The 12,583-nt window shown below is 39.9% G+C and overlaps 1 protein-coding gene across 2 annotated transcripts in view; it reads right to left on the reverse strand.

The window, feature by feature from the left end:
* The window catches only part of PDE4B (phosphodiesterase 4B), a 377,221-nt gene that overhangs the window by 339,009 nt on the left and 25,629 nt on the right, over positions 1–12,583 (reverse strand). The window lies entirely within an intron of this gene.

A 12,583-nucleotide genomic window follows, 5' to 3' on the forward strand; every position in this document is an offset into this window, starting at 1 on the left:
GGATTAACAAAGGATTTTGGTGATCAGGGCTGTTAATCCGGCTGCTTTCATACCCTAAATTCACCCCATCCACAAACTTTCACAGAAAGCAGGAAAAACTGTTTAGAAAAGCACAGCAGAATCTGCAGTACCTGATCTTTCTTTAATTGCCACTAGTAGTAACCAAGAACCATGTCATGCAGTTAGGAACCAGTATTGATCCTAGCACAAACTGCTCATGTTTACTGGTTCAAATAGCTAAAGCAGATGATCAGAGATTAAAAAAAACAAAAAACAAAAAAAAACAAAAAAACCTGAATAGAGAATAAATAGAGAAGCTTTACCAAGGAAAGGATTGGGATGAGGGAGATTATCCGATCACAGATGTAATTATATCATTTGTCAGCTGGGATCACATTCAAACCATCCAATTCTGTTAATGATCATCAGGCCTCAGATGGTGAACTAGATAACACTATGGGGGGGTAATTTTCAGTCTGAAAAGTGAAAGTTATGGGGCCATTTCTGCCCTCAGACACAATGGTGTGAATCCTATTGAAGGAATTGGGATTTATACAGAGCACTAAAAGCAATATATTTACATTGGTCAAAGATTAATTGTGTAGGTGTCAATTGCTATTTATACATTATTTAGAGTTTCTGTATTTTATTTTAAACAATAAAGTAAATTAAAAAGGTGAAAATATTTAGCCCTTTAAAACAAACAGATTGCTTAGGCAGTGACTAAGTGCATGGAAGTCACTGATCACTCACTGCATAGTGTCAGTATATGCAATATTGCTGCTATGCTATCAATTTATTGACAATGCATATTTGTCAATGCTATAACACTAAAGATATATATGCAACAAATGATGTAATGGTGTACAAAGGTACACTATACAGCAGTTTTTGCACACATTGCAAACCACTAAAAACAAAAATAATCTTCATTTCATTAATGTGGCCAAATATTCTGACATTGTTACAAAAAAGACAATGTTTTCTACAGTGGATTCATTCAATCACACATCTCCTCTCCTCACTAACCCAAACAGAAAGCAACTGCTGGGCTGAGAAAGACCATAAAATCTTCCTGCCATTAATGCTAGTTTTTTCTGGACTGAACCCAGGGATGTACCATGGGATTTTAGCTGTATCACCGTGATTGACTGGGATAGGACTTTGACCAGCTAAATGCACACAATTCTTTGAAAATGTAGGGGCAAGAATTTCCCAATCCATAATACTAATCCCTATTTTGAATGTCCGAAGGGCAGCAAAAACTGATTGGGCAAAAAAGAATAGAAAGTGGCATTCTGATTAGATCTACAACCACTTTTGCTATTTGTGTTAAAAAGTCAGCTGCATCAAAATCCACCTCATCAACCAAAATGTTATTCCATTATGATTTTTGCAAAACAAATGTTTCATGGCTGAAAGCATCAGTACAATAAAACAACCACAATTATATTTTGGTCACCGTTGGTGAGCATGGCACTGTTCAAGCCAAACATGACGACAGTCCCCATCCAAAAGTGCTTATAGTCTAAAGAAACAGAAAAGGCAGTATGCTCTGGGCATTGGCTTCATTTTAATATTGCTGTAATAAAAACTTTTGTGGGAATTGCAGGAGGGTTAATAATACTTCACAATTGTCAAACTAGAGTATTGACTGTTTTGATATATCCTTTTTCAAGCTTTCTTTAAAAAAATTATCTATTATAACTGACAGCCTAAGAGTCTATATAACAGAGTTGTTGTTTCAAGCAGTCAGGCATTTGTTCAAAGGAATAAAATTGTACACAGTTGTCATCATCTACTGATAGATTAATCCAATGCTTCCTTTCAAAATGGAGTTTTAAATAAACAGCAGGACACATATTAAGAAAAAAACTGTCAAATGATGGGGTACAATGCAGAGGCAAATTGAGAATTTAAGGGAAACATATCCGCTCACATTATTACTAGTTAAATTATCCTTTGTTAACACTCAGCCTTAACTTCCATTAAGAGGTTCCTTACTGTGATTTCACAAAGGTTAACAGAATTGCAAAGACTCATCTTTTCTTTGGCAACCTAATTATTAAAACTGAGAATAACAAAGTTAATCTATTCCCAGAATTCCCGTAACTCTTTGATCTCTAGCAGAAGGTACAATTATACTGTCATTGGTCTTCATCTGCTTCAATTATGATGGGAAAAATCAATACTAATTTGAACATATTACATTGCATTCTGTCAGTGGGCTTAATCTTCTCTGCAGAACTACAATGAAACACATAGGCAATTTTGTTTCCAGTATTACCACTAGGAAAATATGACCATGTTTTACCTAGGAGACTTTCAGGCCCAGATACAAATAATCTGGGTGGAGGAAACTTGCAAAAAAACCCAACACTTACTATTTCCTTCAATACGTTAATGATTTTTTAAATCTTATATTTGTAAAACAGATTGCCTGGTCAAAAGCAAATCATATTTTTAAAAATCAGTTTTGACAAACACAAAGGATGCAGTTTAATAGTCTTACATACCATTGTGTTCAAGATTTCCAAGAGAATTCCTTGGGAAAGAGAAGTATACTATTAAACCAGGCAATCCATACTTCCTTCCTCTGCGTGCAACTAACTAGCACAGGCTTCCCATTCTTCCATGTGGAGCCAAAAAGCGTACAGTGAGCAAAGCACTGTTATCAATTATGTGTTTAAAAAGGGAAAAACTATGCTTATTTAGGAATATTTTTAAAAAACAGTGGGATGGGAAATACACTGAGTTCATAGCCTGCCTTTGTTTGTTAGAAGTCTCATCATAGTTCAAGTGTGAGCATCACAAAAAAAGTAATTGCATAATTCAGCAAGCCTGGCTAGTCTCTGCAGATAACACCATGCACTGGAACAACTCAAGAGTTCCAGGTCAGACAGGATTAAATTACATTGACCAAGCTGTGTGAGGAAGTGTGCTCCGTGCCAGCTCATGTAGCCCTTGGCTCAAGCCAATGACTTAACCTTTCATTTGGAGAAACTTGCTCAAACTATTTTTTTTTTAAACAGAAAAAGAGACATTGTTAAAGTCTTCAAAAGTGTTGTATTTGCACTCAGTTTGTTTAGGCAGGATTTTTCTCTACTGTACAGTGGGAGGACACAATCTCCTGAACAGATACCCAAGCAAACAGTCCTGTTATTTTTGGCCCAACCCTGTCAGGCTTGCTAAAGCTGAGTAGTATCTCAGTCTATTATAGTCCCATTGTTTTCAGATGGTATTTTTTGAAAACAATGGAGCTATTTGTAGAGCAAGGTACTATTCCTGTGTGGAAGGGCAGGACAACCAGACACACATTTACCAAGAAAGAGCACCCTCAAAAATTACCATAGTTCCAAAATGTTTGTTCAATAACAAGTTCTTAAAACTTTCAATTTTTCTCTCTTTGAGCAAGATACATTCCTTTACTTAGAAAGAAAACTGGCAAAAAGAAAAAGGTAAAAATATGACATGAGAATTGAAGGAGATTCACAGGAATGTGTGTCTGAAGAAGACTACTTTTGGAGCACATCCTTGGAGTCAGTATACCTGAAAGACAGCCACTGAAGTCAATGGAATTTTACTGCATAAGGCCTGCAGAAGCAAATCCAAAGCAGTTAGAAAGTGCACTGATATTATAGTGAGTAGTGCCACCGACATTCCTGTACACTAAAATAATTTTCAGAATTTGGGCACTTCTCAAAAACATCACTGCTAGTAAAGCCAGCACAGATAACCTTTCAGTTTAAGGAAGGACGTACGTACCCTTAAGAATGTTTTTTGACTCAGTCCTACATTCCTTACATTCAGGCAGAACTCCCATAGAAATCAATAGAAGTTTTGCATGAGTAATGGCTATATCACCGGGACACTTTCTTGGTACTGTTCCATATACCTAATAAACCAAGAAGTACATTAAGGCAAAGAAAGGCTTTTGTTTATGTATGGAAAAATAGAACTCTAGTTTTAATTGAAGCTGCAAGGTGGTATACCACGTCAGAGCGGCCTTTGCTCATGCTCAGACCCTTATGATCTCATCAAATTCCCTACAGAGGTTGCGGAATCTCAGTCACTGGAGGTTTTAAGAGCAGGTTAGACAAACACCTGTCAGCAATGGTCTTGTTATTACTTAGTCCTGCCTTGAGCGCAGGGGACTGCACTAGATGACCTATTGAGGTCCCTTCCAGTCCTACACTTCTATGATTTTATGTCCAAGGCGTACAAAAACTGTGTATGCCATGGAGGTATTGTCTGACAAATAGTTTTTACCTCCTGGTACTGATGCAGTTCCATTGGCCAATTAAATAAACTGCTTCAATACTGACTGAGAGACCTGGTATTTTGTCTTTCTCACCACTTGAAAAAGATGCAAGAAATACCTAAAAAGAGGAAAGGCAAGTAACGCACAGTTGCAAGACAAATAGCTCCTGCTCTTCATCTCATCACTCACCTGTTGCCTCTGCTCACCAGGAACAACAGGTCTATAGTTGACCAATCCTGGTTTCATACACAGAGGGTACTACATGTTGCCCTAAGTACTAAATCCGGTCTTGTGCTCAAGAAATGGGGGGGGGACTCAGGGAAGGACATCTCCATATCTCAACAGTCTTCAGTTATGTTAGATACTGTTATAAAGAGGACTGTGATCAATTATTTTCTATGTCTACTGAAGGTAGGACAAGAAGTAATGGTCTTAAATCAGCAGCAAGAGAGATCTGGGGTAGATATTAGGAAAAATGTTCTAAATAGAAGAGCAATTAAGCTCTGGAAAGGCTTCCAAGTGGGGGACTGGAGTTTTTAAAAAACAGATTGGACAAACATCTGTCAGGGATGGTCTATGTTTACTTGGTTCTGCTCATGCTGTGTCTGCACTACCACTTATGTCAGAAGAACTTATGCCGCTCAGGGGTGTGAATATTCCACATAAATTGAGGGAGAGCTTCTCCTGCTGACATAGCTGCTGCCACCGTTCATTGAGTGTGGATTAACTATGTTGACAGGAGAGCTCTCTCCCGTCGGCATAGAGAGGCTACACAAGAGATCTTATAGCGGTGCAGCTGCATTGGTATGGCTGTGCCACTGTAAGCTCTCTAGTGTAGACAGAGTGCGGGGGGCTGGACTTGATGACTTCTTGAGATCCCTTCTAGCCCTACATTTCACTGATAGTTGTAAAATGAGTGCTAAAAAGTACTCTATGACCTCAGACAGAGCACGATCTAGTGACTAAAGGCTCTATAAATCTATTTATACTCACTAAAGATCATTTCCCTACAACTCGGCCTGCCTGACATATCACTTATTGTTAATAGAACACACTGGATTTGTTTTTCAGGGTCACAGATGGATATAGCTTTCCAAGGGGAGCAGTGGAGGCAAAAGACATATCTGGCTTCAAGACTAAGCTTGATAAATTTATGGAGGGGATGGTATGATAGCCTAATTTTGGCAATTAACTGGTCTTTGACTATTAGTGGTAAATATGCCCAATGGCCTGTGATGGGATACTAGATAGGGTGGGATCTGAGTTACTATAGAGAATTCTTTCTTCTGTGTCTGCCTGGTGAGTCTTGCCCACATGCTCAAGATTTAGCTGATCATCATATTTGGGGTTGAGAAGTAAGTTTCCTCCAGGGCAGATTGGCAGAGGCCCTGGGAGCTTTTTGCCTTCCTCTGCAGCATGGGGCATGGGTCACTTGCTGGAGGATTTTCTGCACCTTGAAGTCTTTAAACCACAGTTGAGGACTTCAATAGCTCAGATTTAGGTCAGGGGGTTGTTATAGGAGTGGATGGGTGAGATTCTGTGCCTACGTTGTGCAGGAGGTCACACTAGAAGACCATAATGGTCCCTTCTGACCTTAAAGTCTATGAGCCTACACAGAAGTAGCTATTAACACAGATGTAGGCACAATCCTCAACATTACTTTACACAACCATGCATTCAAAACTACTCCGTATAAACTGGAAAATATACTTGGTTTTTCATTCAAAAGGTGGCTGCATTTCAGTGGTGGGTAAATTGTTTCCATAGCCATTTCACTTTGGGCTCTAAGCTCACATCTCAACACCTATCTATATATGATCACCAAATAGTATCAAAAAGCTGAGAACACTTTTCTCTCTCAGCTCTCTACAAATTAGCTCCATTTTATAGTGGGAACACTGAAACGGAGAGAGATATTAAGGGACTTGCCCAAAGGTCACATAGCAGGTCAGTGGCAGATCTGGGAATAGAAGTAGGGAATCAGCTATGCACACTGTTCTGCAAGGGTATCCAAAGGAAAACATATAAAGCCAGGAAAGAGAACTTCTTAAAACACACTCCTCTTCATAGTTGTCAGGTGTTTTTTTAAGGAGTAGTCACAGCCTGAGGTTTCAAAAATATAACTGTCTTCCATTTGAAATAAAGGAGATACAAGATGTCTGAGATGATGGTTGTCAGGAGGCTTCAACTCCATTTCAAAACTCATGACTCAAAGCATTTCACACAATACTCCCACTAGCAGGATAAGTGATTCATTAGAAGATTCTGCCGTTCAGAAATTTTCCTTTTCCTATAGGAAGCTATAGTAGCTAAGATTTAAATTGTACAATCTCTCACTTGGGTTTTGGAGTATTAAAGTGAGATGCTATTGGGTAGATGCAGAATACTGAAATCACAATCCCGAATTACCTCAATTATCGCATACTAATAAACCTCTCGCTATGAAGCAGTCTGTTTATTCCTAAAGGGCCACTAAAATTGACAAGCCCAAAATTTTGTCCACCTGGGCTTCCTATCTCATCTGTATGCAAAGACTGTTTAAATTGGCCAATCCCCCCTGGTATGGGGAAGGATGGTCATGAGAGGCATACAGAGCTTCTGGCATCTGACAGAGGTGGGAAAGGAGGGGGAACAAAGAGTCCCTGCCATGGTAGAGAAGGAGGGGAATGGTGGGGAAGAAGGAATGAGGAGTACATACAGCACCTGCCATTGGGAAAGAGGGAAGGGGAGAGAATGGAGGATTCCACCACGGTACTTTTACAGTAGCACCAAACTCCATTTAAAGTCAGGTGGTCTGCTTGTGTCAAGCACCTTGCAGGACTAAGGCCTAAGAAACCAGCTTGCACAACATGCTTCTTTCCAGAAAGAACTATTTAACATCCTACACTATCCCCTGAGGTTGTGAATCATAACCACCATAATTAGTATATGAGGTTTGTTTTCAATGTGCAATGAAAATGGGATTATTCCTTAAAACCCCATATCATTAGAGAAACAGAGGAAACTAGCAAAAAGCAATTAAGGTGACGAAGCATTTGCAAGCCAGCAAACAGTGTTGGATCAATGACCACGATCATCAGAGCTCTGTTATACAGAAATTAAAAATAGCTGCAGTGATACTGCCACAAGGTCTAAATGTCAATAAAAAAAATAATCTCAGTACTAGAGAGCAGAAAAATGAAAACAGTGAAAGAATGTAATTAATTAAAATAAGAAATCTTTAGTCAAATATAAAAATTGTATATTGTTTTTCATTGGAAAAAAATCTTACTAAGCTGGCTGCTTCTGCCATTCTTAATACTGGAGATGGTCTTAATTAGCCATGGGAAAGAGCACCGCCATCAAAACATTTCATTCCAAATACATTCTTACATTTTTATTTGCAATGAGCAAGTTATATCAAGAGTTTTAGACAGAGTCTGAGCCAGCACTTCTTACTCAAACTCCAATGAGAGATCATGTAATTATGAGGCAAGCGTCATCTTTAGGAACTGTGTGCTCCCTCTTTTAGACAAAAACAGTGCTACTGCTTTTCTTAGTATTAGTAAATATCTTTCCTTCAAATTCTGACATTTTATTTACTACAAGCAAAAGACAGACTTACATTAGTCTGGATTTAAACTTGACAGTATCTGACATTTCAACCAAAAAATACTTATGGGAACATTGTAGTTTTCTCAAAAACACAAAAACCTCTTATAAATAGACGGAGATGGTAAAACCATCTCTTAAGGTTGCTCAACATTTCCCATTACTTATAACTTTGCAAAACTTTAACCTTTAAATCTGAAATTTGCCAGGTGTCTGCTTGGGATTTTTTTATTTTGTTGTTTGTTTGTTTTAAATTTCAGCCAGTTCAGCTATTTCAGAGATCAAGTTTAGTGAAGATACATCATTTTTGCCACTTTCTTTGAGAAGCTCTAGTGTCTGCCCACTTTGGAGAAGAGACTCGAAATATGGTTGGGAGGTTGCCTTTATATCAAGAATGTGCTTTCCCCCATCCCTGTGAAAATCTTGGCCAAATTTGGCCAAGTTAAAAGACTCTGAAAAACTGCAGTTCACATATATTTAGTAGAAACTTGATAGAGTTTCAAATCTCCAAAGATTACTTTGGCACTGAGTATGCTCCAGTCTGGAGCTGAACAGGACTTTCTTTGCAGTTGCAGCTGCGGGAAATGCTGAGGCCAGCACCAAACAGAAGGGATGTAAGTTGTCTTTCCTATTCTCTCACTGTCCAGGCAGGGTGGAGGATGAAACTGCCTGATTTGAATTCAGAGGGCACAGGATCTGAATCAGGGGTTTTGGGGATTCTGATATGTGCTGAGCAAGGAGACTGGGACCAGGAGCTAGATAAAAGGAGACCGAGAACTGGGAAGGTGACAGAGGATTAATAGATTAATAGATTGTAACGGCCAAAAGGGACCATTAGATCATCCAATCTGACTTCAGAGGAAATTGGAACTAGCTAAGCAAGGAGGCTAAGATAAAAAGGGAAGGGGAGGAGATTGGATAAGGAGCCCAGTTAATGACCACCTGCAAACATTTTGGTTTAAATGACTTGCCTATCATATAGCATCTTTATGGCAGAGGCAGGGTTAGAATCCAGTCCTCCATGGTGTCATTTAATTGCCTTAACCAAAAAGATAATCATTTATCTTTCTGCAGTCCCCTGCCTCCTTCACTACACACTTCCCAACTTCTGCCCAAAAAACCTGAGTAAACTGAAAGAGGAAAAAAAAAGGTTCCATCAGGTCGATCTATGCTGGTGAACCATGTGGCGGTAGTCATGTGAGAACCTTCAGATCCACAGTATCCAGACTGCTCCTACTTGAGCTAACAAAGTAATTAACAGCAACAGTGGGTTGTAATCCTCTGTGTGGGCTTGCCACTAGAAGAAGAGGTGGCACATTTTGGCAGTGAATTTCACAGCTGTTTACTGACAAAAGAGGGAGACTGAGTGGCATGAATCCTATACTAAGTTCTCAGGGGAGTGTGTTCTATTGGTTACAGACTCTTCTGGTCTTGTCACACCAAGACTAACCCCTCCATTTTGTCCTTGGTTAGCCTCTCCTCCCCCTGGCACCTTGGTTTCTCTTCTCAGCCCAAGTTCCTCATCTTCCCCATTTCCTCAGCCCCAGTCTCCCCATGGTTGTCTCCTCCATTTCCTCACTGCTGCATGCATGCCAGCAAGGGGAAAACTGAGACCACAGGTTGCTGTAGAGGTAGAAAGGTGGAGAGAGAGACGTTGCTCTCAATTCCCCAGTGACACAGCTGTCCCAGTCTTCCAGGAAGAACAATAGCTGGGAAAATCCTGCTCAGCCCTGTTACCGTCTAGACTGGAACATGCTCAGTTCACATGGAATCTTCACAGAATGTAACTGTCCAACGCCAATAAATCTACTGAGTCTGAGTGAACTCCAACTTTTAGAGGGATGTAAAAACTACATCTGTGACATTAAGACAACCCCCTGCCAAATTTCAATTACTTGCTCCAAAGCATGGAGATACTAAAGTTTCTCAATGAAAAGGTTGTAAGAATTTTCTTTTAACCTGGGCAAAATATTTTCTCCTCAACCTCATTCTCAGAAAAGGCTGAACCACTTTTGCTGAAATTTTCAAAGAAAAAGAAAATTCACCCTGGGGAAAGATGCCTGGTATGGAAACTTCAGCCTAAGTGATCGAAGTCTGGCAAAGTTATAAAAGCAATTGAAAACAGGGTCTTACAATGGGATGTGTCAGGCAATCTTAACTATAGGCATTGCTACCTGCACCAGCTATAATTAGATACATATATTATGTCAAATAAGAAGATCTTTGGCATTGCTAAAGTGAGACATATTAAGTAATATTGTTTTTTTAATTAAAATTTAAAGATGATACAGAAAAAAAGCAGCATCTTTATCTTTGTTATGATGTAGCAACTATATTATTTTAAATTAACTTTTTAGAGGGATTGACATTGGCCTCAAATGCTGAAGTTCTAGTAGCTGTACCTTTTGTACAGAAACTCCGTTTTCAGGCAATTATCACCATGGTAATTCTTCATACTAATCTTACCTTAGGGGGGAAAATATGGCACTGCTTGTTCCAATACAGCAAAGTCAAAACAACAGCATGTGGCAGAAATAAAGTGATTTCTTTATCCCAGGAGACATCAGCCTACAAAATGCTAGGAATTACAAAGATGGCACAATATTTCTGTAAGGCTTCTCTGTTTGTTTCTCTGATGCACTGCCATTCAGGCACAGGAATGTGTATCTTTGCCTGAGCAGGGAAGTAGAATTTTCTTCTGGGCAACTGAAATGCCAGATTTCAAAAGGAGGGAAAAGTAAGGGAATTGGAGAATTTTGAATGGTCTGTGCGCCTCATAGGTATGCAATAGAAAAGTAACCCTTTACACATAGGAGGCCTGGTCTTGCTGATGGCATGATGTCAGTGAGGAAGCTTCCATTGTTTTCAACAGATGCAAGATTGAGCCCAGGCACACATCAGAAACACTGTCCATTGTACCAAAAGTATGCGGATAGGGACTGAGGAGGAAGAGAATAAGAGTATACTCAGGCTTCTCCAAAAGTCTCAAGTTCCATGTCATCTGTGTATGGGGACTATTACTTCATTGCATGCTTGAGCAATTACTGTAATTGCCATGGAAACATTCTCCTCACTCCACACACACTCAGACACCCCTTTGTAGAATGGAAAAATCCTCAAACCCGCTATTTTTATAACGATTAAAAGCAACTGGAGGATCTAGCCACATAACTCCCATTGAAACTAATGGAAGCAGTGCATCTAAAATGTCCCAGGCAGTTTTGAAAATCTTAACCTCAGTTTCTGAAAGCAACGTATATAAATAATTTTAAGAATCTATAAATAGCCCTATGTCAGGCAGAAGATTATTTTAACTGAATTACAACCGACTACACACACACACACACATATATATATACCACAATGGCAAAGCATAGGCCTGCCTGAAGCCAGAGAGAACTTCTTGTGCATGTAGTGCAAGTTGGTGGCTGTACTGGAGAAAATTCTTAGACTAGAGAGCAAGGAGAGATGCTACTGAGAATCAGAAAGGCTGAGGAGTTCCTAGACAGCCAGGTTCAGGAAACACCAGTTCAAGGAAGAAAGGAGTGGGCAATAAAGGAGTCAGAGAGGAGGCCTGGCTGTTCATAATGACCAGAGGCAAAGAGGTCAAGGTGGCATCCTACACCACTGTAGAAAGACAAGGTGGCCATGAGAGAGAAAAGGACAAGGAAGAATTTCATACAACTAGAAGTTTACAAAAGATATTAGGTCCTCTACATGTAAACTGAAGAGACTTCTCAAGATCCAGCCAAAGAAATGGAGAGATGTACACCTGTTGATGGCAGCTCAGCCCAACTGTAACAAAATCAAGCTTGACCACAAAGAGTTCTCCAAACATCCAAGGAAAACAGACTATCTTTGTGGAGATTATATACTCAGGAGAATCATAAGAGCATTCTGCAAAAGACAGGCAGATGGTGAGCTGCCTTCCCAGAGTGAAGACATGAGCCATCACTCTAAGACTGGTATTGAAGGTGATGTGAAAGGATGCACTGCTGATGATTCATATCAGCATTAATAACACTGTGCCATGGGATATCTACAGATAGGTGATGACTTCAGGGAACCCCAAAGCATGCTGAAGAAAAATGTCCAAGCGATCTTCTCAAAGATTCTTCCTGTCCCACAAGCGGACACAGACAGAAAGTGAACCACTGGCTAGGTAACAGGTGCAGGATGAAGGGTTTTCATTTTGTGGACCATCAGTCCCACCTTCTAGTGGGTTGTATAGTTTGGATGTCCTCTACTTCAGTCGGAGGGGGGGACCCAATCTGGGTAAACTAATAACAAAAGGGGAGGATAAAACCAAGGAAGTTATGATCACTCACCACAAAATCAAGATGTTGAGAACAAAATTAATCAAGGAACTAAAGGACTTAAAGTTGCCTATACACCAGTGCTAGGAGCCTACATAACATACCAGAGGAACTGGAATTGCTCATCCATGAGCATAAATTTGATCTAGTTAGGATTACTAAAACTAAGGGTACGTCTTCACTACCCGCCGTAACGGCTGGTAGCAATCGATTGCTCGGGGATCGATATATCGCGTCTCATCTAGATGTGATATATCGATCCCCGAACGCGCTTATATCGATTCCGTAACTCCACCAACCCGAACGGAGTTGCGGAATCGACAGGGGGAGCCGCGGACATCGATCCCGCGCCATGAGAACGGTGAGTAATTCGATCTTAGATACTTCGACTTCAGCTACGTTATTCACGTAGCTG

This window comes from Gopherus flavomarginatus, chromosome 7, assembly GCF_025201925.1.
Source record: "Gopherus flavomarginatus isolate rGopFla2 chromosome 7, rGopFla2.mat.asm, whole genome shotgun sequence".
NCBI lineage: Eukaryota > Metazoa > Chordata > Testudines > Testudinidae > Gopherus > Gopherus flavomarginatus.